This window comes from Phasianus colchicus, chromosome 5 (assembly GCF_987193195.1).
Source record: "Phasianus colchicus chromosome 5, bPhaCol1.hap1.1, whole genome shotgun sequence".
NCBI classification, from domain to species: Eukaryota; Metazoa; Chordata; class Aves; order Galliformes; family Phasianidae; genus Phasianus; species Phasianus colchicus.
This window is the reverse complement of record NC_143440.1, coordinates 12,474,041-12,500,662: the sequence shown is the minus strand read 5'-3', so window position 1 is coordinate 12,500,662 and position 26,622 is coordinate 12,474,041. Positions and strand designations below refer to the sequence as shown.

At 35.6% G+C, this 26,622-nt stretch overlaps 1 protein-coding gene across 19 annotated transcripts in view; it reads left to right on the top strand.

Moving 5' to 3' along the window:
* Positions 1-26,622, top strand: part of SOX6 (SRY-box transcription factor 6) — a 411,364-nt gene that overhangs the window by 76,220 nt on the left and 308,522 nt on the right. For 10 of the 19 annotated variants that reach the window (XM_090140506.1, XM_031614025.2, XM_090140514.1 and 7 more), the window contains one exon: positions 13,473-13,543. The exons of the other annotated variants lie outside the window; for them this stretch is intronic. The gene's annotated coding sequence lies outside the window, so the exon portion shown is untranslated. The remainder of the gene's footprint in view (positions 1-13,472; positions 13,544-26,622) is intronic. 19 annotated transcript variants of the gene reach the window in all.

The window sequence follows — 26,622 nt, the reverse complement described above, 5'->3', positions numbered from 1 at the left end:
GGACGCTCTATTATGATTTTGTAAGATGACATTAATCTGATTATTGTGTAAATATTTTCCTTCTTTTCACTGTACTGGCAGAGAGGAAAGTCACACTACTGCTCAAAAAATATGAGAACGTAAGTAGATAACAATATGCTATTTGCTACGATATTGTTGGCTGAGATGAAATTAGAGGAAAAAAAGACTGCTGGAAGTGAATGGACCATATTTGTTTTTTAAATTTCGGATGTTAGAAAATCTGCTCTGAAATTCTGTATAAAAACAAGGATGTAATGTGCAGTTTGTTTTTGCCAAGAGATGAGATACACACTCTTTGGAGTGTCACCCAATGAGAATGACACTCTGTGTAGTCAAATGTTTATTTACTTGCTCATATATTACATTTAGTCTGTCTGATGGCTTGTCATGTAAAGATGAACAGGTTTGCAATTCTTCATATGCATCCATAGATCTCTTCACCAAATTGAATGTTTCTAATTTCTCACTTTCATTAATTCTGCTGCCATTTATTACTACACAGATATATTTTTATATGATTACATATTTTTTTCCATCTCTTTTTTGTATCTTATTATTTCATTAAATTTATTTCTTCAGCATGATTTTTTGTTGTTGTTGTTGAGGGACAAATCTTGCAAAAGTTACTTGTAAAAAAAAATAGCAACCTTGTTTAAATTCTATTCAACTTCTAATTAGAAAATTAATAAGAAAGTTATATAAAAATTTGGTTCAGTTTTCCATGTTTACTGTCATTCAATCTGTTATTCTTTCACAGAATCATTCAAATTTCTACATATAAAGACTTTGATGGGTGAAAAACTGTTTCTGGGAGGATGTTTTGGTTTTAAAACTTATGTTTTTTGGTTTATATGCCATTTGTCATATGGAGTGTAGCACTTATTTGTTTGGTATGGATCTTTTGATTGTTGTTCTTTTCATATATTTTCACTAATTTCAGATCAATTGATCCATGTGGACACCAAACAAACTAAGTAAATATCTTTGAGAGAAGCACGTTTCTCTCCCCAGGATTCTACATAAAGCACATTCCTTAGGTAATAAAATCCCATACGTTGGTTTGCATCATTTTCTGTCCTTCTATGTGGATTGTTTGTTTGCAAGGTCCACTTAATGCAAACCTAATCTCAGAGTTCAGTAAGGTAACTGATATATCTAGATCTGAGAATTACTGATCATCACTTTAAATGCTCTCTCTGCTTTCTTTCATGCTATCCATACTGTCCTGAGAAATCTGAGGATAACATTGCTGCGCTTGTTTTCATCTTTTGCCATAAATATTGACACAATCACTAAAAAAAAAGAAAAAACAAAGTTATAGGCAAACTGCAGGGGAAACTTCTGAATGCTCTTGGAAGTGTGCTCAGTGTTTCAGTGTTCTCATTGTGTTTTCTTTAATGTAGATTTTCTTGAGAAGCAATCCAGAAAGGAGTCTAGTATTACTCAAGTGTAACCATATTCTTGCCTTCTCCTTTCACTTTTTCAATGTTCCTGCATTCAGAGGTGTTCTCATATTATTACTCTGTATTTGCAGAGTCTGTAAAATAAATGTAGTGGAAGAATCTGATGCAAAATATTCTTGACATGGTCCTTCTTTGGATTATTATTGTGAAATAGCTTTTTTTTTTTTTTTTTTGTTTGTTTGTTTGTTTACTTCAAAGAGTTTAGTTTCTTGTGGGTCCTTAGTTTTAATTTCAAAGTTAGATGTCTTAAAATGGAGTTTCGAATGAAGGCAATTCATTTTACCCCTCATCTGTTGGATTATGCTCTGAATTATCAATATATAGAGAGAAGATTTATGAAACTGCTAGTTGATATCTTGTCCTCACCTTCATGTACATTAGTTAAAAGTTAAGATGTTACTTCCTTCTATGCAAGCAGGATTTGCTTGGGTAGAAATTAGAGTCTGGTGTGCTGAAATTTTCTTTTGAGGCCATGCATTGGCAAGATGCTGTCTTGGTCATAAAATGATGAATGTGTCTACCAAATGCAAGTTCCAAGTTAAAATATGTTCTGTAATATGGTAATTGTGCAGAAAGAACACCAGATGCTTCTGATGATGAAACACTTTGGGTGGGATCGCCAAGTTTTACTGGATGGCAAACTTGAAAGGCTTAATTATCAGCCCTTTGAGCAGCACACACTTTATCTGAGAGGACAAGGTATTTTCAGACACAGAAAAAGAAAGAACCATGTACTTCTTTACATGTTATTGAACAAAATCTGCAGAGCTTCTTTATGGGAATATGTGAAACTCAGAATTTTTACACCTAGTTGAAGGGGTGCTAAATTATGTTTCTAAAGTGGAAAAAAACTATATAATGAGCAAAATTGTTTTTTGTTCTAGTAGTCTTGGAGAATAATCCAAGCATGCTAAATTTCTACAGTATTCTGTTAATGTTTAACTCAGTTTAATTCATTGTCTTTCAGTATGAATATCTTCTGCTCTTTGAGTTCAAGTGTATGATGACAATAGTATGAGATGACTAGAGAGCGATCTGCTCTTTTGGAAGATTTTTGGATAAAAAAGAATTGGAACATGCCAGGTTACAGGAGAAAAGAAATTTAAAAATGTTAAATAGCATGTCATGCAGACAGCACATCTAATAACTTCCTCCATGTAACTTGCTTTCATAAAGTAAGTCCACACAAGTTTAAAGTGTTGACTGATTTACTTCCGCAATGTTAAAATTGGACATTTTATTTTAATACGCTTCAGGCAGACTCTAATAACAACATACCCATCATTTGTGTGCTGTAATCACTGAGGATTTTGTATGTATGTGAATGAAACATTCTGCATGTTATTTTTTTTTTTCCTTGCATTTCTATGATATATTTGCTAAATCCTAATGATGTTAGAGATTCTTGGGAAGTATTTTTTTCCAGCTTTTACACAAGGATAGTATTATTCCTGCCTGAAACCCTACCAGCTATTGTCATTGAAATCAATGGAAGTTTCACTATATCCTGCAGTGTGATAATAGAGTCAGCTTGTTGAAATGCATCTTTTATAAGGCATAGTTAGATAATGAGGCCAAGGATAGCCATCACCTAACATCATGCACGTTTAGTGACTTCTGCAGGATCGAACTAGTACAACTGTGGGAAGTTCAGTTCATTAGTTCACATAACCACAGTAGAGATTTTTTTCTTTTTCTGTGAAATTTGAGTTTCATAAAATGTGAGAAGCCTGCTTCATATGCTGTCCTACAGTGAACAAAACTAAAAGCACCTAGTAGGTCATGTTTTCAGACCCTCTTACTGTGTCTGCGGGAACCAGGCTTTAAAGGTTGTTGGGACTTGCTACTGAGCACAGCTGCTTCTCCAGGTAGGGAGAGGTCTCAAGAAGAGCATCATACATGATTGATGGGAAACACTCTTGTTGGCGTTGGGCCACTTTGTACATTTTTTTATATAATTATCTCCTAATTTTTGTACATGCTCTTAAGCAATTTATGATTACTTCATCTTAAAAATCAGAGTCAGCATGCTTACAGAGAGGATTTGTCTGAGACAGTAATGTAATTTTTTGTGCTTATGACCTTTTAAATATTTTAACACTATCTTTACTTATTGTTTACAAAGATCTATGCAATCTAGGCTGGGATTCTGCTGCTACTGATCTCTTTTGAAGAAGAGACTTGGTATTAAGGTGTTGCTTAACTGCATGAATGGCTGCAGTACAGCTGTTAGTATTAGAAGCATGTATTACTTGATCTCTGTCTGAGATCCTCACATTTTGAGCTGAATTTTGTACAAACTTTGGTCTCTTTAAAGAGGAAAATACCATTCAGCTCTAGTATTCTCAATTATTTACTTCCCTCCAAAGTCCTTGAAAATTGTCTGGAGAAGCTGTATAGGTATCTAACACATTCTTCTGCTGTGTAGTAATAGTCATGTTTAACCTTACAATGAATTATCTTTTCTTGTCTTCCTTCTCATTCTTGTGTATGAGAATTTTCTCCTCATACACAAATAGTTAACTCTACATTGCATACCAAAGAATGTATATGCTAGAAAAAGAGGGCATGGTCACCTGGAAAGAGATATTTGTAGCTCAAAGAAGCAAAGTATGCTGAGTTAAAGTATAATGGAAAAAACAGAGAATTTTACACAGAAAAAAGCCCAAACAAACAAAAACCCTACATACTTTCTAGTTGCCTGGGAGCAGTTACAACTTGTGCTCTGATAATTTCTGATGGATGTTGCTGTAATGTTCACTGTGGTGTTTGTTAAAAAGAAAACGGAGAAACAACACCCTAAAATTCCACAGCAATAGCAGCTTCATTTTGCACTGAAACATTTCCTTGAGAACTTTCTTTCTAAGGAAGTGCAAGTTATTCCCTGTATTTTTTCTTTCCTCCTTTATTTTCTCTTGTTTGATTAAAGCATTGATAAGATTTTACAATGAGACATGTCAGGTTGATGAGTTAATTTGGTGAAACTTTTAGCTTTCCTCTCCAAATTAATGCCAATTTTGTGCATGTGTGTTTGTGTGTTTCCCCCCCAGATCAGTATCCATGTACATTTCTGAAATATCTTATGCAAAGCACCTAGTAGCCACCCCTCTAGCCATCAGCTTTTCATAGCTGCCTGTCAGTATCATGCTGAGGACAGGTGCAGATAGCCTGAGGCTCATAGATATGGAGCAATACTATTAAGTGCCTGGAGAAATGATTCTCTATTACTAACTAAAGAGGCTAAGAAATTATTGCCTAAATAATTTTCAGCATGTGAAAAACAAAACTCATCCCCCAATCTTGACTTTACATTTTTCATTTAGGACAGTTGATCCTGAATAGTAGGGCACCTCTGGTCCCAACATCAACAGTTTGCTAATATGTGATCTCTATACACATTGTAAAAAAAAGAAACAGGCAATGAACATGAGCCTGATCTGTATGAACTGACAGAAGACAATGCTTTAGCATTTTAGCCTGCTTCATTGTTAGCATCCTTGATGTAAACTGGAGCTAGGAGTGAGTGTATACTTTATTCCATGGGCCATACTGCCTGCAGAGATTTTTATCTATGGTGAATGTATATCAGTTCTGGTTTGAAGATATCTTGCAGAGGTGAATATTGAAGAAAAAAAAAAAAAAAGAAATCAAAATCTTTATAAGCAACACGAACATATGCGTTTTTGAAAGAGATGCTGTGAGTGAAATTCAGTAGCAAATAAAGCTTCACCTGGTTAATTCTCCAAAGCTTGAATTTTTATAAACTGAGAACTTTGAAGGCAAATTTCTGTTTCACAGTGTACTCTTTCCCTACTCAAATATTATTATTGTTATTCTTTTTTTTTTTAACTGATGAAATAGTCCTTTCAGAGACACTGAGGGAAAGATGAGTTTTTATTTTGAGGGCTTGGTGAGGTAAGCTTGCTCAGTCTTTTACGTGTGATTTCTTTTTCTGGCTGGTGAGAATTATTTGCATTTGGGACTGATTATTGTAAATAATCACAGGTAGAATGGTGTCTTGGGTAGAGTGCAAAGCCATTTCTTCACTGGTGGTACTCTGTGGTGCATATGCAGGGAACTGTTTTCTAATTGAGCATATATGTATGTAAGCTGGAATTCTAACTGACTGAACAAATCCTTGAAGAAATAAGTGTTATTCTTCTAAAGTGAAATTAAAATGAGAGCATGTGGACCTCCTTTTCTCTTGTTATAGTGTCAGGAGAAATGAATTTCAAAAATCAGAGCTGAGAGGGGAAATTAGTATTTGAGGTCTTTTTGAAAAGAAAAAACACTTAGGCTATAACGATTACGTTTCAGTATTTCAGAAAAAGCAACAACAAAAGGCAAGCTATGCAGTAAGGAGTTCTTGTCTTTTGAGGAATTCAGGGAAGTACACCTGAAGGCAAACATTCTTAAGGCCTTCTAATTGAACAAAACACATGAACTGATGTGCAGCTGAATTAGTACTTGGCTGCATGGCTCACAACCTGATTATTTCATATTCTGCTGAATATAAGAATACATCAGTACGCTTTTTTTTTTTTTTTAAATAAAAACTACCGTTCCTTTTTTTGTTGTTGTTCTTCAGGCATTCTTCAGTTGTGACAAGTTGAATCTCCAATATTTGTGGGGATTTTCAAATCTGAGTGCTATGTAGTATATTTATATTGGAATTTTAGATGAGGTAATGTGTACCCATGCATTATTGTTATTTCTGATATCACTGAAACATCAGATGGACATTTCAGCTATCTTACTCTTTGTAGCTTTTGGAAAGAATGGTAAAGCTGGGCTTTTCCAACTAGCATTTTCATACCCCTATGGAAACCCCCAAAGATCTTTTTGCCTGAGGCCTTCTACTTCCTGTTTGAGAGCTTTCTTGTTACTATTACAAGTTTTCTTATGCATGTGTAGGTATTATACTATTCAAAATTATGCCAAGGATTTTGCATCTGGTAAATTTTGCATCAGTACAATTTCAGAGCTATTTAAGTTGAGGCCCACTGAAGGAACATGCTGAAGGTGTGTCTTAAATCCTTTTCATGCTATGTGCATCAGCTTCAGAATTTAGGCAGTACTGGACAATAAAGCCTCTATGTTATTTAGCTGACTACTATTCTAGAATTCTTGATGCTTTTGCTGACAAGGAAACTCGGTCACTGAATTTGTTTTTACTTTTCTTTCCAAAGAGACCATTTATTTGCTAAGAGGAATTCAGAAGTAGTAGACATGAATATATAAAAAGTTGTGAAAAAATGAATACCTATCTGTAAATATAGTTAGTTACTGTGAATTTGAGGCAGATCAATGAGATTCTGTTCTGTTGTGTAATTCAATTTCAATTTAGTCCAATCCAGAGCTCATGGAATTCATTGAAGAGATTTAACTGCGTGCTAAATTACAGGTTAGAATAGTATTTCATTCTAGCTATACTGTCCTTTTCTGTAAGGCAGCTGAGCTGTAAGAATGTACCCTCTTTTAAAGAAAGTAAGCCAGTTCTTCAGTAAACTTACTTTAAACAATGTCCTGAATATGCAATTGTAGGAAACCTGACATGTGCTACATTGTCAAAAGATAAAAGGAGCCAAAACCTGCTAACAGTTAATTGTTAATTTTAATTCCTTTTTTTTTTCAAGAAAAAATGTGTTGTTTTCTTATATAACATGGTTTTACATAATGATAATATTATGTAATAAACAAAAACACTGCTGTTATTTTTGTGTTAAAGCTGTATCCAGAGAACTCATTTGGGATTGTATTACAGTAGTGCCCCGAGGCCCTGTTACAGTGGCAAGTCCCTGTATGCACATAGGAAGGGATTAAAAAGCTATCATTCCAAACAGTGAAAGTACCTTTAAGGCACTGAGAGAGAAAGGAGTGAAAATTTGTTAAATGTTACATTGCAGCAGCTCAATGCCAGAACTGCAGCTGTGGCCCTTCTGTCTTTGATTTCAATGACTGCGTGCCAAATGTAAGCTTTTGAAGGGTGATCCTGGGTGCGATCTTAAAGGCACGTCCTCTGCACAGCGCTGCTTCCAAGTTCAGTCTGCATTTCCTGTGAAACTCTGGATTTGGTGTATCCTTCTAACAGTACCATGCACTGAAAGATGTCCTGGTGTTGGGATCACAAGCTGTATTTCTCCAGGCTTGTAATGCTGTAACTCTCAGTTAATTTGCCTTGCATTGTCTTCAGGGCATGGATCTATACACACAGGTGCTACAGAAGCATAACTGTTTTGAAAGCTTTCTGTTTTCTTTAATTCAATCATGTTGACTAGCAATGACTCAACATGTGGCTATTAAAAAAAGGCATGTAGCTCACAAAAATTTCCAAAGTGTCATAGCTCCTTCATGTGAGTGACAGTGAGCTGGTGCTGCACTTTCCAGCATACCCTGGGCTGTCATGGAGGTTTTTTTGCTATCTCTAACTCATGAGTTATAGGTGGAGTTCCTCCTCTCCCTTCAGCCTTTCAAGTAGTGTGGTGTATGTCTTGTGGTTCTTATCTATTTGAAAACGTTGGTATAAAGCTTATCAGATCTGAAATGCTAGTCCTCTTCCTAGCATATGAAAGAATAAATACATATATAAGTATTTCTTTCATTTTCAGGTTGGATTAGATATTTTTGGTATTTTCAAGTGGAGATAGGTCACTTTGAAAGTAACAAGTCTTATTTATTACCATGGGAACTTCAACAAAGAGCACAATAGCACTATTTAGCAGAGCAAACTCCCAGCTATAAAACTCCATTTTTCAACAGTCACCATTAGCTATGCATTTTCACCAGCAATGAGCAATACCCTGCATGCCATGCTCATGAAAATCTGCACCAGTGGAGATGATCCACTGTAGTTCTCATAACTGCTGAAGCGCACCACCCGCTGCCTCGGTGTGCTCACATCCTCTTTTTGGTCTCCAGAAAGCATTGATGAATGTCAATGGGTGCCATTTTTTCCGCATGGAGGAATTCAGTGACACACCTTTGCTTCATCTGCACTTCCGTGTCAGATGCCATTTTGTCAGATTGCCCTTCTGCTGCTGTCTGTCACATGCCAACAACATGTAATGGGATATTGTTGGGAAGGTCTAACCTCTGCTGCTGTACCGCATTGTGAGCCAACATAATACAACAGGAAGCATTACTTTCGGAGAAACTCTCATAATTTTAGTGGCAGGTGTGATAATAAATTTAAATTAGTTGTTGAACAGAAACAGTGGGTTTTTTTAGTCCTTTTTAGTCTTGGCCCAATGCTATGCTATGATCCAGCCAACGGACATTTATTTTTTACTCTGTGCTCAGGTCCTGTAGTGATTGGATACTTGACGGATATGCAGGGAAGCAGCAGAGAATCCTTCACAAGCTGCCTGTTGAATACATAATGCACATTTTTCAAATACGTATTTCTTTACAGAAGGGATCATTAAAAGTGCTTGTAGCCAGTTATTTAATACAATACTGCAAGATCATGTGTCACTACTGAGTGATACCCTTTTGGGAGAGACAATGGGACAACTGTCTTGTGAAGCACGTTGTGGGCTTTGGCAGAAATGGTGATGCTTCTGGGATTCCTTTTTTAAGAGGCTGTTTACAGAAGCACCATCTATTGTATGCGTATGTCAACATGCTTTTTGTAGACAGATGTGAGGTTGCTCTAAACTGGAATTCATGTAGTTTACGTAAGTGCTAACCATAGCTAAACTGGATTAGAGTGGGTTTGTGGCCAGACATCTCGTAGTGTGGGCAGAGTGAGCTCACATCTCCCTGCAAAGCAACTGTGGAGTTGCAATCCTATTTTAGGTGTTTTTTTGTTAGCCTAATTTCTGTAATAATGACATAACAGCTTCTGATACGTAGAAGGGTAGAGCGCTGCACTTCAGAAGGAAGAATTACTGGTTCTTTTTTTTGAATGAGGAAGTAGGAATCTCAAAGAATATCCCTTGCTGAAGGTTGTGAAGAAAATCTGTAGCAAAGAAGTGACTGAGTCCAGAGTTCAGAGCTCAGTCCAGACCAATGTTTCTCTCATGCACCGTATTCTTATTGTTACCTCACAGCAATGCAACATGTTTCAAAAAGACCGGTGTCCTAACAGATAATATACTCTGATTCCTCCTTTGCTAGATCACTTGGCTGGGATCTCTTTTGCAGAATACAAAAATCCAGATGAGAATAATTGCTGAGAGTATTATAAAATGTAAAGTGATTTTTTTTTTGTTTTGTGATAATGAATGGAACAACAGAGAGTAAACAATTTAAGAAGAGAGCAAGGGCAGTAAAATACAATCCTAGGCCACTGAGAAGTGACAAAAGAGGACGACAACAGGATTTGTCTCAGATCTTCTGTAGCAAGTCTCATCTATAGCAGTTACTTTATTTTCTTTCCTATCTCAAAAAGATTGTGTATGAAGAGTTTTCTGTGTGCAGGTAAATCAGCCTTCAATGAATAGTCTTGATACTGTGCCCTTTACCTCAATTAAGTAAAATTTGTAGAAATCCAACTCAAAAGGTTTCATCATAATCAACCTTCTGCCCCTTCATTTTTGTGATTGTGGCTATGAGCCTACAGATCATTAATGTTGTTTTAATTGTGAAATTTTGCACATTTGGTGTGTGAAATTGTGATGATTCAGGCCCTAAATGTATAACTTCATTTCTGTATTATTCTTTATTCTCATTTCACATCATGCTATAATTCTGAAAACAGTTTTTTAACAGTTGTTGAATGGTACATATTTTAGTCCCAGAAGCCCACAATGATAGGCCACATTCTCAAATGATATAACACGATGCCATGCTTTTTACTAAATAACTGCTTCCATTTTTTACTTGCAGACTTCCTTCGTGCTCACTTTTGTGCACAGAAAATAAGGCTACCTGTAGAGGCTGTATCTTAGAAGAATCAAAATATATTAATGAAAGATTTTATAGAATTAGTATGTTTTTTTCTTTCCTTCCAGAAGTAGTGAAATATTAAGTAAAACTAAAATCTCTTGGAATCATTAGAGCTGACAGTGTTTAGGAAGAAAGAGAACTACTTTATAATCGACTTCATTAGCAAATAAATTCCACTATTTATGGAATTTTCCTTGGTTTGTAACAGTTAAAGCATATTGACGTTCTTAATCTGTTTTAAGTTCAGGATTCTCTTGGTCTCAATATGTATTTGCAAGATGAGCAAAAAGCACCTGAAATCCAGACATAACGTGCTCTTACAGCTTTGCTTTTCCCCTTTATTGTGAGATAGAGATGCAAAAAGCTTTCCAAACGAGCATCTAAAATAGCTGCAGGTACTGAGAATGTTCTGGGAGCGTTCTGACGGCAAAGTGCCTGGCTGAATTTTCTGATGGGACTTGTACCAACTGAATCGACAGAATACTTTTAAAAAACCACATTGTTCTTGTATATATTTCTGCCACAACTGTTCACCTGTGTGGTCACTTTGAGTTCAACCTGAGACATTAAAAGTGAAAGCAAAAACAGATTAAGCCAATAGAATATGGACTAGACTTCTGAAAAGGTTAGGTCTTTCTTCTTAACAGCAGTGGATGCTGGCCTCTCAGAAGCTTTAAAAAAACATAATGCAAGTCTTTTATCAATCACAGGGACTGTACACTGTTAGTCATCCCATACATACATAGATTTTATAGGGTACACTAATGGAAATTTTGTATTAAACGTCATGATGTTAGTGTTTGATGGAAAGAGAGCTTTTTACACGGAGCTTAAAAAAGGGAAATCTAAAATAAGAAAATAATGCAATGCTCATTATGGAATATTAGAACCTTAGATATAGAAGAGGGGAGGAAAAAAAAAGCAACTTATTCATTTAATTATGTCTGAAGGTCTTTCGGTGTGTGTTAGCAGTGGTGTTGTTTATTGAGCCAGAAATGTAAAATGAGTCAAAGTAGTGAAAAACAGGTGTCATTTTCCTCTCTCTAAACACCAGGTACCTCTTACTTGAATTTTCAATATAAATGTTTCTGATCAATTAGTATTTATGTAATCTTACTGATATTCTGGTTGTGTTTGCAGAATATTGCTATCACAGAACCCTTACTTGATTTCATTTGAATTCCCTATATGTAATGCACTATATTATTATAATTACCAAGGAAATTGGTGGCTGAAGAAAAAGTAATTTTTGATAGTTTTTATGATGTACTAAACAACAGTCCTGCTCATATTATTCTATTTTGAGAAGACTTTTTGGGGCTGGGTTTTTGTTTTATTCCACACTACTGGCTGTATATTAAGTAAGTTCCCAGTTCCAAGGTGTTATCTGAAGAAAATACCCTAATTTGCTCAGAGTCAGTGAGTATGGTTAGCCCTGTTCTGTATGCCTTACTCACGTTGTTGCCCTAAGAAGCAAGGCCATATGTCTTATTCTGCAAGACTTTTTTTTTTTTTTTTTTTTTCCCAAATGAAACTTTTTCCTGGTAGGTTAACAGAATGCTAGAGCTAAATTTCAAATTTTGTATATTTAACCTTTCCCCCTAATTGCTTGTACAGAATAGAGATTTGGTGCTTTGTTCCTAAATTCTCTGCATGAGGTGGTGTGCATTAAAGTGTATTTATACTCTTTCAGATTAATTAACTGTGACCTTATGAACCACTGTCCTTGTTTAATTGGTGGCTCCAAAGCACACTAATGGCATAAATCAGCTGATAATGAGATTCAGGCTTGCTTTTAAAATATATAATAACACAGCATTGATACAGCAAATGAGATTTGTTGACTTTCTATTGGTATACAGGAGTGAAGACACAATTAAATGTGTACTTTCGGGATGGGGGAAGGCTAGGTTGGAATGAATAATATGCACTTCAGGGTGGGTGTACGAAATAAGGAGGATATTCTACATCAAGATAAGTTTGGTATTTTCTCCTTGTCTCTAGGCAATGTGCAGTACTGGCACTTCAGGATACAGAAATGTTGTGGGAAGGTGTTTCTTAAAGATTACCGGAGGCTAATAAAAGTGATGATTTCATCTTAAATATAGTTACATGTTTTTAAACTAAGCTTACACCCACTGTTTTATGAACTGTAAATTAATCAGATAGCTTCTGGAGAACAAAAAGGTTTTGACCTAAGCTAGTTGCCCAGGATCCATTACTATTTTCAGTTTAATGTTACCCATATCCATCCTCACATTTTGGAAAGAAAACAAGGGCTCTGCAACAAAGTTTCTTTGTTTTCCTAAGAACTAAAAATGTGCTGTATGTAGACCAAACAATAAAAATAAACTACTGAACTACCTTCTAATGCATGGGGGTTCTGGAGAGAGGAAACCATGGATATTTAGAGGCATAAAGTGAGTCATTGTGCTAGTTAAAGAATTTTATAAGGCGAGCTCTGTGGGTTTGAGTTGCATCTGCTACCTTTCCAGCTAGAACTGAGAGGTACGCAGGAAAAAGAATGTTGGATTTAATCATGCCTTATAGTGAACACATTGTACTTAGATTAAGCTTCTGACTGGGATCTAGACCATACCAGAACAAAATTGTCAGTCTGTCTTTCTGTATAAATTTTGCCCCAGACGGGTTCCAGTGAAAGATGCCCAAACAGTAATATTTTAAACCAGTCAAGCTGCAAAATGCTGCTAACAAAATACTTTTAAAATGTAGTGAATGTTCTGTAACATGCTAAAGAAAACAGCAACAACAAAAACAGCAATCCAAAGAAAGCCTCAAAACTATTTCTCTTATTAAAAGATAACCATGCTTGCGTTTATGACAGTTTCTATAAGCTGCAATGGACTGGGTTGCTATGGTGTGAGGTGTAGAACAATGAAATAATTGTTTCTCTTGGTATTGGCTTCCTGGAAACAGATTCTGTGTAAATTACTTGGCTGAAATAGTCACAACAGTATTGTGTGCTGCTTTATTTAGTACATAGTTAAAAATCATAATTATTTGATAATAAAAAAAGGTAACATCGGTTCTGTGCTTTCTTTTGTTTTAACACTCCCCCCCCCCCTTTTATATTTTCAGGACAGTTTCATGAATTCAAAAGCAACCTACCAGTGATTTCTGGGAGCTGGGGCTGATTTTCTTGTGTATTTGTAAGTATTCATTGAATAATTTTCCTGCTGTGTGCATCTTTCTGATACTGTCTCAACACAACAAATGGAAACTATTTAAAACTATGTATTGTGATATTGTAGTTTTAAATTCTTCTTTTATAAAGAAATGTATTTCACTACTTACAAACGTTTTGTAGTTTGTTTTTGCTACCAACTTAAGCTTATTCACAAGGGCTACAGATACTTGATTTAACAATATATATTCACATTATTTCAAGCTTCATTTCATCTCTTTTTATAATACTCATGAGAGTATAACACAGCAGTTACAACTGTTGCTAACAATATCAGTGCGTCTTGCTGTTGTGATGCAAATTGTTTCTGGAAGTGAACTGAGGCTTCGATTCAAGACTGACAGGACTTTTAGAGGAAAAGTTACATGGGTTAATGGAGGAAATACTGGAACAACTGGTATCTGTTGAATTGGGAATGTATTTATATTTAAACTGGAGAAAGCTGACCTTTATGGTTGCAGCAAAATGACCGAGAGTGTAGTCATTTAGGCCATGGCCCAAGAATATGGTTTAGCATATGCCCAAGTTCAAATAAAGTAAATAGGACTAGATCTCTGCATAAATGCTATGAGAAAGGGAAAGTTAGAGGAGAGGATATGAGAGTAAGACACTTATTTATGCAATGAATAGAAAGCTTTCAGAATTGCTGTTTTGGATAGTCTTCAGCTTTAGTCAAGTATAATAAGGAGAATCTAATGGGACTTAGACTTGTCATGATATAAATTATTGCAATACCTCTTGTATGATGTAGTATAAATGAAACCAATCTATGCAGCCTGTTCTCTTAAGTCGCAAATATAGTTTATGAATAAATATTTATTCAATCATTTGTGGAAAAAAGATGTTCACAGAACTACATTCATCAGGGAAAAATATGGCTGTTTCTCCTCTCAATATGGAAATGCATTCAATTTGTACTGAACCCTTCCTCTTACAAATGTTTATTTTCATATGTGGTTTCACTATTATATTTGTAGTATCCTTCATTTATAGGTCAGTAGACATTTGCATCTTTTTAATGAACATTGTCGGTCATATTTAAAGAAAAAAATGTTATCAAAATAATTTTTTTAAAGTATAACCTTTGAAAAAAAGTTTTGAGCTGGCAGTGTAAAGTTATGGGGTGATTACTAAATAGACAGCAAGGAATTTTATGCAACTTTTCCTGGCTTTGCTACTGTGTGGTTTTTTCAAGCAATCACTTGGGCTTTCCTGTGCCTCATTTTTTTCTCATCTATGAATGGAAACAGTAATATATCAGTGAATACAAACAATACCTATTTATACTTCAATAATCAGCATGCTTTCTAGTCAAAGCAATGGAATAAATACTGTAGTAGATTCATGATGAACATCTTTGTGCTTAACAGGCTAATTGGATGAGAAGGTGTAAGTACTGTATAATTTATGCTCATGTAGTAGTGTGAACTTACAAAGTGCTTTAGTAATTGTATTATAGTATTACAGAAAACACTTGGAGTTGGAAAAGACCGAGAAGGATCATTAAGTCCAACTCCTTGCCTCACACCTGACCACCCCAAATCCAAACCCTATGTCTGAGCATTGTCCAATGCTCCTTAAACTCTGGAGCTTGGCACCACGACCACTCTCCTGAGGAGCCTGTTCCAGTGCCTGAACACCCTCTGGTGTAGAATCTTTTCCTAACATTCAGCCTGCCCCTCCCCTGACACAGCTCCATGCCATTCCCTAAGATCCTCTCACTGTCACAGACAGCAGAGCTCCCTGTGAGGAGCTGTAGGCTGCCGTGAGGCCTCTCCTCAGCCTCCTATGCGCTGGACTGAGCAGACCAATGGGCCTCAGCCACTCCTCATATTTCTTGCCCTCCAGACTCTTCACCATCTTCGTTGCTCTCCTTTGGATGTGCTCTAATAGTTTTGTATGGACTCCTGATCTGAATCTTGCCTGATCTAAATCTAGCCTTTACAACAATGTTCTCTGGTGAGAACTAGAAAAAAAAAAAAGACATAAAATGCACTTTTAAAACAATGTTTGTGTTTAGATCAGCCAAATATGTAGCTAAACTGTATTGAGCAGTATGGACTATAATTAAACAATTGTACATTGCCTTTTGCAGAAGAAATTTAAATACATCATCTAGCATTCTTACCAAAGAAACCAAGTAAATAACTCTACAAAATAACTATTAAATGAACTGCAGCCTCGTCTTTTGTAGATATTTTCTGCAAATTAGAGTTCAGTCACATTGACAGCTAATGCTGCTCCTGACTGATTGTACTCTTCAATTAAAGGACTTGCTTTGATGTTTAGCACTGTATATTTGGGAACGTACGCAAATCCTACACTACGCAAATCCTAAGCTGAAAATAAAACATAGGATGTACAACTGAATGATACAGCTCACTGTCTCCTCACATGCTGACAACAGGATTGAAGTATATTCTATATGAATACAAGTTTGGATCTTAAATCATTTCCATTGTACCTGTCTAAACTTGTAAGCGTTCTTTAGGTTTCAGTTCAGCAGATATAAACTTAGTATTCAGCAAGAGTAATATGTATAGTGTCATAAATTTTCACTGTGCTCTATAGACTAATAGGACAGGCTGTTACCTCAAGGATCTTTCAGTTTAAAAGCTTTATTTCTGCAAATACTTATTCATGTGAGTTTACTGTGGAAGCTGATGAGAACTGGATCAGGACACGAGATTGAACAAAAACCGCCCTAAGCAGATAATACCATATAAGACGTAGTCTTTGGGGGTTGGTGTGGAAAACAAAAGATTTGTATATATAAATAGTGTTGAGAAGATTCAATTCAGTGCAGCACTTAAAAATGATAAGAGAAGTGTACAACTTAAAAATGTTGTGCTATAGTACTCAGGCTTATTTTTTGCAGCATTTGTTTGATCTGTACTCCAGATAGGAGTTTAGATCAATGCTAGGAAGGATTAATCTTTAAAACAATCTGGTTTGAATATGGGAATACAACAAGATCAGCGAAACAGTGCTATAGGTCTACACCACAGCTATTTCAACTAGGGGCTATAATAACTTTTTCCTCAAATTTTTGAAAGTTTTGTCATAAATGCATTCTGCTGTAACATGTAATTACTTGGATCATCCAGTTCAGACAACTTTTTTTTTTCTTTGTCATATTTGGCTACTTTTGTTCAGGAGAAAACAGGATTGATGATTCATACAAAAGTAACTTTCATGGAAAATTTGACATTTATGCTTTTGTGTTATGCCCACAGAGTAATTGTCCTAACTAAAGGTTACTTTTTTTTCCAGAATGTGGTCTTGACATGGTTTAATTTATTTAACTGTTCTCAAGTAGTTTTGTCTAGTAGGAAACTGCAGTGGTTATTTAAAGTTACAAAAGGTAAAATAAATGCCCTCCAATAGCATTCATGTAAAATGAATTTTACTTGTACATCAGCAATTATGTACACTTATTACTAGCAGTTCATTTTTTGTGCAAACATTTTATTGTGACGTGAGTGCAAAGTGAAAACACTGACAAAGGGGGAAAAAGAATCTGATGTGAATTGTGGTAAAGCCAATGAAACTAACTCCAGTGTCTTGCTAGAATAGATCTTCAGTGAAAAGCAGGAGCAATTTTTTGAAAGGTTTAACAACAAAAATATAAACGTAGGGACAAACACAGAATCATACATCACAACACAGAAAAAACTGGTAATGTGAGTAGTTAAACTGTGTCAGTTCTAACACTGCAATCAGCATATGATCAGAGTACTTTTTGCTTCAAACTCATTCTTCCTCAGCTTTATTGTGAAGGCAACTTTTATACTTCTTTAGTTTGATTTGAAGTGCTTTATTTAAAATGTTGAGACTGTTTATTTACCAAATAGATTAATGCTTTGTATTTGTTACACCTTATATAAAAAGAAAAAAAAATTGGAATATTTACTTGATGAAATGAAAGAAGCCACAACTTATTTGAAGCAAGTGGAGGCACGTGGCCTTGGCACTATTTAGCTTTATGGGTTTTATTGATAATATTTGATATTCTTCTGAATTACAGATAATTCATTTGGGAAAATATAGTGTCCACACTTTCTAAATAAGCAATACGGTGAACTCAGTCTTTAGTGAGTTGATCTCAGATTTCTTCTTAACATGATTGTTCATCAGTATGTCGGTCAAGGAGATGTATCAGATTGTCACTTTATGGAATTAACTGATTTAAAATTCCTATTTAGAAAGCAAAGGGGTGCCTTACTGGAAACTCTGTTTGCTGCGGCATCCATGACTTTTCAGCATATCTATGCTGGAAGTATCAGAGGTCATTTTCCTCTTCTACCTACTATCCTGCTAACATTTTGTGACATGCCAATGTAAAATGATGCGGCTGCAATGTGATCTAGCCCCTCAGCAATCTGAAGCTCTGTTTTCTTGGGATTATTTTACAAATGGTGAAAATAAACTGATGTAGTAAGAAATTGACTTAGGTGTTATGCAATGCTTAAGCTACAGTAGCCCGTAATTTTTCTCATAAGAAAAAAAGTTCTTGTGTACTTATAGTAGATGTATTTCAGAGAGACTCAGCTGTGTAGAAACAAAACAGAAGGGAGAAGGACATTTCTTTAAACTTGAGTAATGCCTGGCATGCAGATGTCTACGTACATTTGCTAGAGTGGGCACGATGAAAGAATAGACTTCCACTGTCCAGTGCTGTGTAATTGTACCTGAGGAGAGCAGTGTGTAGGAAAAAAGACTGGAGAGAGAAAGGTGGCTGGAACATTCCTCTGGTGAGAACTTGACAGAAGTCCAAGCAAAAATAACATTTTTAATTTTTATTTATTTATTTTTTTTCTGTATCAATGTGTCTCATGCTCCTCCTCTCTTACCTCTGCCTCTTGCTGGGATGTCTGATGGACTCCTCTGTGTGAATTTTTCTAAAGCTGTGTGGTTGTGGAAGGTCATCTAGGGACTTCTGGTTCTCCTAGTAGGACTTTCTATTGCACGATGCTGGCACTGAAGCATGTTCCTATCTGAGTCTCCATTTACCTTCAGAGAGCAGCAGATGTTATTTTGGCTGCTTCTTTATTTACTGTACAGACTGTTTCTTGGTAAATAAATAGATATACAGTGTGCTCATGTTGTAAAACTGTATGTATTGTATTCATTTTAGCCAGATTTTCCTACAGTAAGCAAATAGTGCACCTTCCAGGATTCTGATTTTTAACATAGCTTCTTCAGTATTTTTATTAATGAAGAATGAAATATATGCCACAAGAGGTAATATACAAAATAACAATTTGCATCAACATTAACCCAAAGGGTTCATCATACTGTTGTGCCATCAGAGTCTTTTGAACTAGTCAAATAAGGACACCACAGAGGGGTGAGAATCATCCAAATGGCTCCTGATGTACTGCACAAAGATGGAGATCTGTATGTAGTTTTTCCCTACTTTTCGATGAAGTTTAACCGTTTAGTGAAGGTGCTGCTAGAAATGCTCATTCAAAGGATTGTCATGCTCTGAACACAAGGACTTCCTTGCTCCACTGCTGCTCCATAAGTATGCTGCTCTAAATCTATCTGCTGTCTAAAAAATCATTTGCAAATCCAGTAAGCAAAAAATGGAAATCCTTAATCAAATATTTCTTTTTCTGCAAGAATGAGATATGCTGTTCAGGTTGTACAAAGTGCTTAGAGAGGTGTCTGTTAGGAAATATTTATGCTAGGAAGTTGAAATAAGAACGTGGAAGCTAAGTATTTCTACAAGTCCATACTTGGACAGAATCCTATAGGTTTTCTGTAGTGATAGGCGTTTGAAGAATATTTTTGGAAGAAATGGTTGTTGATTGCAAAACCGTAGACTAAGAGACCGTAAGTCTCTTAGCAGCTAGATCTTAGGAAACCTGCAAAGAAAACTTTCTTCAGCCACGCTGTACATGCCATGTAAATGATGCGAAGGACTTCTTATTCAGTGGTATTATTCAGTGTAGAGAATACCAACAGTTGATATGAGCACTAACTTTTTGAATCGCATTAGTTAAAAGGGTGAGGGTTATAAAATGCCTACAGACAGCTTCATTTTCTCTGTCTCCTTAATGCACATATACCAATGTCTGTTTGATTCATTTATTGACATAAAACAGAATTGCTTAGAACTAACCACTCATTCATCATAATCACAGTTACAGGAGGATGTGGGGTAAGAGGTTAACTGCTTGCTAGATGTATCAAGATCTTTGCTATGTACCAAAGCCTGACTCAATAGAAATCTGATAATGGGCTGTTGAAGGTAAAACATAAGTGTTAATAGCTAAATAGAAAAATTGATAAAGACTATACTGTAAAATACATTTCTAAAGTTAATTAAAAAGAGCTGATCAATTAAAAAGAGCTGATCAAAGTGAAGCCCCCTTTAAAATATTACTTTAAAATATTAAAGACAAAATTGCACACAAAAGCCAATTTTAAAAATCAGCGCATATATTTCTTAAATTCATTTTACATGAAAAGATTTTGCTTCTTGACTGCACTTCAATTGACGATGAAAATATAAATAATGTGGAAAACTTTGTTTTTACTTTTAGAAGTTTAAATTTGTGCACAGTGAAGATGAATTAATGTTAACAAGACATTTAACAAAATCAATTTGAACTAACCGGGAGCAGCTTGCTGTTCTTAATATGTGTAAGGGATTCAGTACTGTGCATCATAAAATATTCAAAGACTACACTTAGTTGTGTAAATACCATATTATCTTTATGGGTTTATTAGAGATTACTGCATAGTCTGAAAGTTGGTCTGAAGGATGCTCCCTGCAGGAGCGAAGAAACCCCAGGGAGTAATTAATCTAATTCCCAATGCTAAAACAAAGAAGGTTGTGTGCATTTTTGAAGTGTCACCTCTCCTGCCTTCCCCAGCAAAACAGCTCACAAAATGTAAGACTTCATTCAAAGTTCTTATTTTTAATACAAAAACAAAAGTTTGATCAAGAAAAAGAGATGACTTCCACGTGGATATTGGCAGGAATGGAGGTTTGACTGAAAGACACGGGCCTGCTGATGAGCTGAATTACTGTAGGGCACCAGAAGGAAGACAAATGCTTAGCTAATCAACTGGCGGTGTGTTTGGAATTCTTACTACTGTATTATCTATTCTTTCTGAAATGTTTTAGTATCCAATATATGGTACTTTTCTTATTGTTTGAAAACTGCCTGGTTGCTGGGGAAGCCCGTCATTTGTTTCCCTGGTAACACTGAACTACAGCTAGATTTGTTGGAAGTGATCAGAGTAAGGTGCAAGCATTTGCAGCCTAAACACTTAGCATGATGTAAGTAAAAAAAATCATACCCTCCCACATCATTTTTTGGAGGGGAAAACCATCTAAAACTTGAGTGGTGCTCCTATAGCAGGCACAAGGGATCAGAGATCTTGTTAACTTCAGAGTGTGTGGTGACAATCCTTGATCCTACTTCAGCAAAAGTTTATGAACATTGCGTCAGGCTCATGATTAGTCAATCCATCAGTGGAAAGTAGGCAGCCCTTTACATTTCAGAGACAAAGAAAAATGTTTCAAAATGCACCTGGTGTATTAAACTGTTCTTTGAAGTTCACTGAACTCACTTTTATTTCTCCTGCATTTGAGATATTATTTAGCATTGAACAAACTATCTTAATAGAACATTGCACTATTGATTTACTTAAGGATATATTTTCTGTTTTAGTTTTACGTCTGGGGTTTGTTTGTACTATTGAAATTTTATTTCATTGTTCCATTTTTACCAAGTGATTACAGTTTGTATAAAATTCAGTAGCAAAAATAAGAAGCTGAAATTATTCTAAGATGCAATGTTCTGTACTTGTCAGCAGCAGGCTTCATGTTACTCTGCTGCTTCTTAACCCAATACTCTTAAAGTGTGGTTAGAAAGTTTTAATTTTATGGAACATTTCCTTCTCCAAATCATGATCCAGATTTTAATGTAAATTTTTGAAAAGTCATTTCCCATACAACTGTATTGGTCTCTCCCCCAGCCCATATCCACTAAACAACAGTTATATATATAAGAGCTTATTTATCCTATATTGCTTCGGCAAGTTTTTGTCATTGTGAGATTACTGGCTTTTTTTTGTAGCTTATATATTCAGGTGATGTCCCATCTGAGTAAATAGTCCTTATACGTCCTTACTAAGTTCATTAGAGCCTGACAGTATATCTATATTTGTCAGAAGTAGAAACTGGTTAGAATGGAGTCCTTTGCCTAGCGATTTGTTTGATAAGAATAGAAGCATATTTACTTCCCTCTGAAATATTAGGTACTGATTGCTGCCCACTCCAGGATTCTGGTCCAGTAGGAGACACTAATAGATTCTTAAAACTCCAGATTGTGAAATATGATCAGGAATGCTCGTGTGTATTCTGTTACGCTTTGCTGCAACAAAAGAACTGCAGGACCTGTGTAATCACACTCCAGATTCCTAGATTTGTACATTTGTACAAATTTGTACATGCGCGTCCTCTTCACTGGCTAATTTACTTGAATAATTATGCAGTTATTGAAACAAAATATAATAATTAGTTCCTTTCCAGTCAGTTCTTTTAAACTGAATATGTACTTTCTTATTGCCACAGGTCACAGTATAGATTTAAGATTGTGCAACATTCAGCAGTGAGCTACAACAATAATCGATGTTCTGTCCTCTTAAAAACACTTAGGCAGAGTTCATGCATTTGAAGAGTGCTTTTTAAGGCTACAGCAGCTTTTTTTGTTTTTCTCTTTCAATTTTTTTCCTTACCTCTGTAGAGGTTTGTTTCTGAGTGCGAATAAGCTCCTTCATTCCTCCAAAACAGCCTTCTGTTTGAGATGGCTGCTTTCTTTTATGGTTTTTTTCCTCACCCACCTGCCATTAACTATTTGGTTACCACTCGAGTACTTCATCATTGAGATTCAAACCTCATTGTCCCATAGCCATTGTTGCTTAGCAGAACACCCTTACTTGCTTCTCACACAAACACAAACACACACAAATAAATTAATAACTGAGTGGAACTCCTCCTCTTCTATGCTCCAGAAGGAGCTGCTCCAAAAAGAAGCCATTTATAGTATCAATAAGCTGCTTCTCCAAACCATGTACAGATGTGTTATTCAACCAGTTAATATTGGGGTAGTTAAAATCACCCATTATTATTTTTCTGGCAGATTTTGCCACTTCATTAATATCTTTCAACATACTGAGTTGCTTGGCTGTTCCTTCTTTTACATGGCTTATATCATATCATGCCATCACAGCATATTCTGTAGTTTTGAGTTAATTGCCCAATTAACAGTGGTATTCATGAAGTGCTAGGAAAATTCCACAACTAATGATTTGGACAATTTCAAAATAGGTTGGTATTTCATAGTTTAAAATGTCAAACTTGCCAATAGCTGCAAGTATAAGACTGTGCAGGCTTAGAACCCAGTAGCTGAAAAAATCTGTATCACAAAAATCCTAATCTAGCCCTCAGAAATATGTTTCCCAGCCCCCAGTATTTTCATGTAGGGATGTTCTGCACTACCCTAATTTCTCTGCAGGCTGGCAAGATGGGAGCAGGAAACAAAGTCTCCTTAGCTTCTGTGTTTTGAGGAGATGAGGGTAAAAGCCTTCTGGCAGCATGAGTGCATCCTCAGCCGGAACCTGGCTGCAGATGAGGTCTATGGTAGCATTGGGAAGCTGCTTTAGCAGTGGTAATGTCTGACAGGAAGTAGAAAACTGAAGATGTGTGTGGCTGGAAGTTAACAACATTAGCTAGAGGAATTTGTACTTTTCTTTCCCGCTGCCTGGATTAGGTAGGGATATTAACAATATGTAGTTAGCTTTGATGGGCCATTGTTTCCAGATGCAACTGAGAGTTGCCAATAGACTCTCTAGGCAGCGATCTGATTTTTGTTTTGTTTCACCAGCTGCCATGCAGAGATGCCAGGGGATACACTGCCTACCCTTTTCACCATTTCTAGCACCTTCTGTGCCATTTTGGAGTTCTAGGACTGAGGTGATGCCACGACCTGGTCTACAGAATCTGGGGTTGTGCTGGGGTTGTAAAATTTCATTACCATTGTCCAAGAAAGAAATGATTCCTTTTTCTACTTTGAAATTCAGATTCAGAAGCCTGGGTACAGAAGCTAAAGGATCAGAAACGTAAGGTTAATTTCTTACATTTTATACCGTTAGAACAGTTTGAGTGTCATTACTTAACCAGTCTATTGAGACTGTATTGGTGATCTAACTCAAACTGTTCAGAGGTAAATGCATATGTGGTTGAGGCCCTAATCCAACACGGTGCTTAAAGCACTTTGAGGTATTTCATTACAATTAACAGGAATTTGCAGGAGTTTAAAATCCTGTGAATGCTGAGAACTCAGTGGTACTGATTATATAAATATGGTTGTTGGTAGCTCTTTTTTTAAAATTAAATAACTGAAATATAATGTTGTTTAGATCATTCTTTTAGTCCTTGGTGATATGCTGGATTCTTTAAAGTCATTATAATTTGCTTTTTATAAGAAAAATATAGTGAATTGTCTTATTCCACTTGGCAACTCAGCAAACTAACATTAACATTTTTCATCAGTATTCTGTTTAGAGTTTTCTAAACTGAACAGTATAGTGGTAACAGCTCATTTTTAGATGCTATTACAGTTCTTTCACATCTTTATAGTACTGTAGTAAAGCTGAATTTACTAGCTACCTTGAAAGTGGAGTAAGGCAGCATTAGAATCTACATTAAAGTGATTCAGTACTCTTCAGAGAAAAGCCTTCTTAACTTGAGATCAGATACAGTATGTATTTTGGATGCAGTTTTTTAAGGATTGCCAATAAACTTGAACACTACCAACGACAGCTGCTTTTTTGAAATGTTGTTCTGTCCAGCCTATTGGAATTTAGGGGAATTTGCTTTGCTTTGTAAGCACATGTGATCGACATTAGCATTCAGGGGAGCTGCACCTGCAAACGAATGGGAGGCTATATCCTAGAGACTAATTTTATGGTTTGAATTAGTAAAGATAGGAGGGATCAAATTGTGTGTGCTTGTTTCTCCTTAGGAGTATGTACATATCTTCGGTGTACTTAGCTACGTACAACACTGATATATTTTTTTTACATGTCTTTCCCCATGGCTGTTCAGATTCTTTTAAATTTGAGCACGTAGAGAGGATCCCTTTTTGTGAGTGTTCAGGAGTTAAGAAAACACAAACCCTTCAAAGGCTGCATATAAGTTGACCTGCAATAGGCTGAATGGTTACTGCTCCTGGCCCAGTTAATGATTTTGAGCAAGTTGTTTCATCTTGGTTTCCCTACTTAATTTTTGATTAACTATTTAATGTTTTTAAACTACTCTCCTATCAGGAAAGGCAAAGTCTGGTGCCCAAAATAGGGGTTAGTGAAAGTCTCCAGGAATGGCTCTAACACTGATTCCAATAATTACAGTTATTATCACACTTATAAACACGTCTGTAAGCATTTCTTCTTGCACTAAGTGCTGTTTTAAACTATAGAGATATGACTCCAACTCCTCTTGCAACCTTTAGAAAATGTCTTACTGCTTGTAAAGGATCCAGGTTTCTGCATATTTTATACACAATGTAAATTATATGCTTTATTTATTCATCTCACCACCATTGTTCATAATTTTGCATCAAAAACTTATTTTCAGATAAAAGTTTTGTAGAAATAAGGCCTCTTTTCTGGCCAGTCAGAATTATAGAGAATTGTGCATCTATATGGCTATGAAAAAACATTTTCAAAGTTATATTTGTGTAATATTTGTTCATATTTTTGTCCTTCAGAATAAATAGTGCTGTCAGTGTTCATGAAAGAAATGCCTTCAGTACTTTGAATACAGCAGCTTTATGTTATTTCTCTTAATATCTGTCAGCTTTTTGAATTTTTTTTTCAGATCAAATACAGTAAATTAAACTGCAGACTTAAATAAGACCTGAGAATATAACCAATAAGTACAGATACCAAACAGAAAAATATTAAAAAGCTGAAGCTTTTTCAAATGTAGCTGCTGATTCTGTTAAATTTTGTTTAAAAGATCTTCCTTTTACCCAGCAGTTGCACAAATTCTCCAAATTGAAGAAGAACAAATGGTAAATAGTGATTGACCATTCATTGCTAATTGAATAGCAATGTTACTGTTATTGACCATAGCCACAAATGCAGTGTTACAAACTGAAAAGAATGGAAGAAGATTATTTTTGCATTTAAAAAAGAAAAATAGTGAATAGTGAAGAAAATAACTTTTAATAACTCCGAAACAGAATAGGTATAGCTAGCATAACTTAAGATCCAGATCTAGAAATAATTCTGCATTTTAAGCCAGTTGCGAATATTGAGGGAATGTCACTGAAAATAAATATATTAAACTTTTTCTTTATTAATTAAATATTTATTGTTGAAAATGGCCCAGATTGCTTGTATATTTGGATAATAGATATTTAACCCCGGTGTTAGGAGTTCCCAAATAACCAATTGTGACTGCAGGCATTTCACTCCTGCCACACAGTTGTGCATGTAAAAAGGCACTGAAATAAGTCATACATATGTAATTCTGTCCAGGGAAGGCCTAAGTGATGAAGTTATTAAAAGGAACGGACATAGACTTTAGCTCTCTGACTCAGCCAAGTAATCTGGTTTTCAGTCCAAATCTACCTTTCAATTCCTCTCCTAATTCTGACCGAGCTGCAGATCTCTTTGATGATGTTTCAAATCTGTTTGCAAAACCACATTCTAAGCCTAATAGGCAGTGCCAAAAGAAGTCTTGAATTCTGCTGTCCTAAACTGTTCTTTCTTCAAAGTTAGGGATACAGAAATAGGATTATAACAGTTAGTATATTTTTGAGTGAAGTGTGAAAACAACATATTGTGGAAGGGAGAATATTAATATATATACAAGAAAATATTTATCTCACCAGATACATTTTGTTATGCAGTGCTTATAGCCAGTACGTTCCAAAAAAATGTTCTAAAATCAAGAAATAAATTCCCTGAAAAAAGAATGATTTCTAATTATAGCTATCTACAGTACACGCCTCTGTT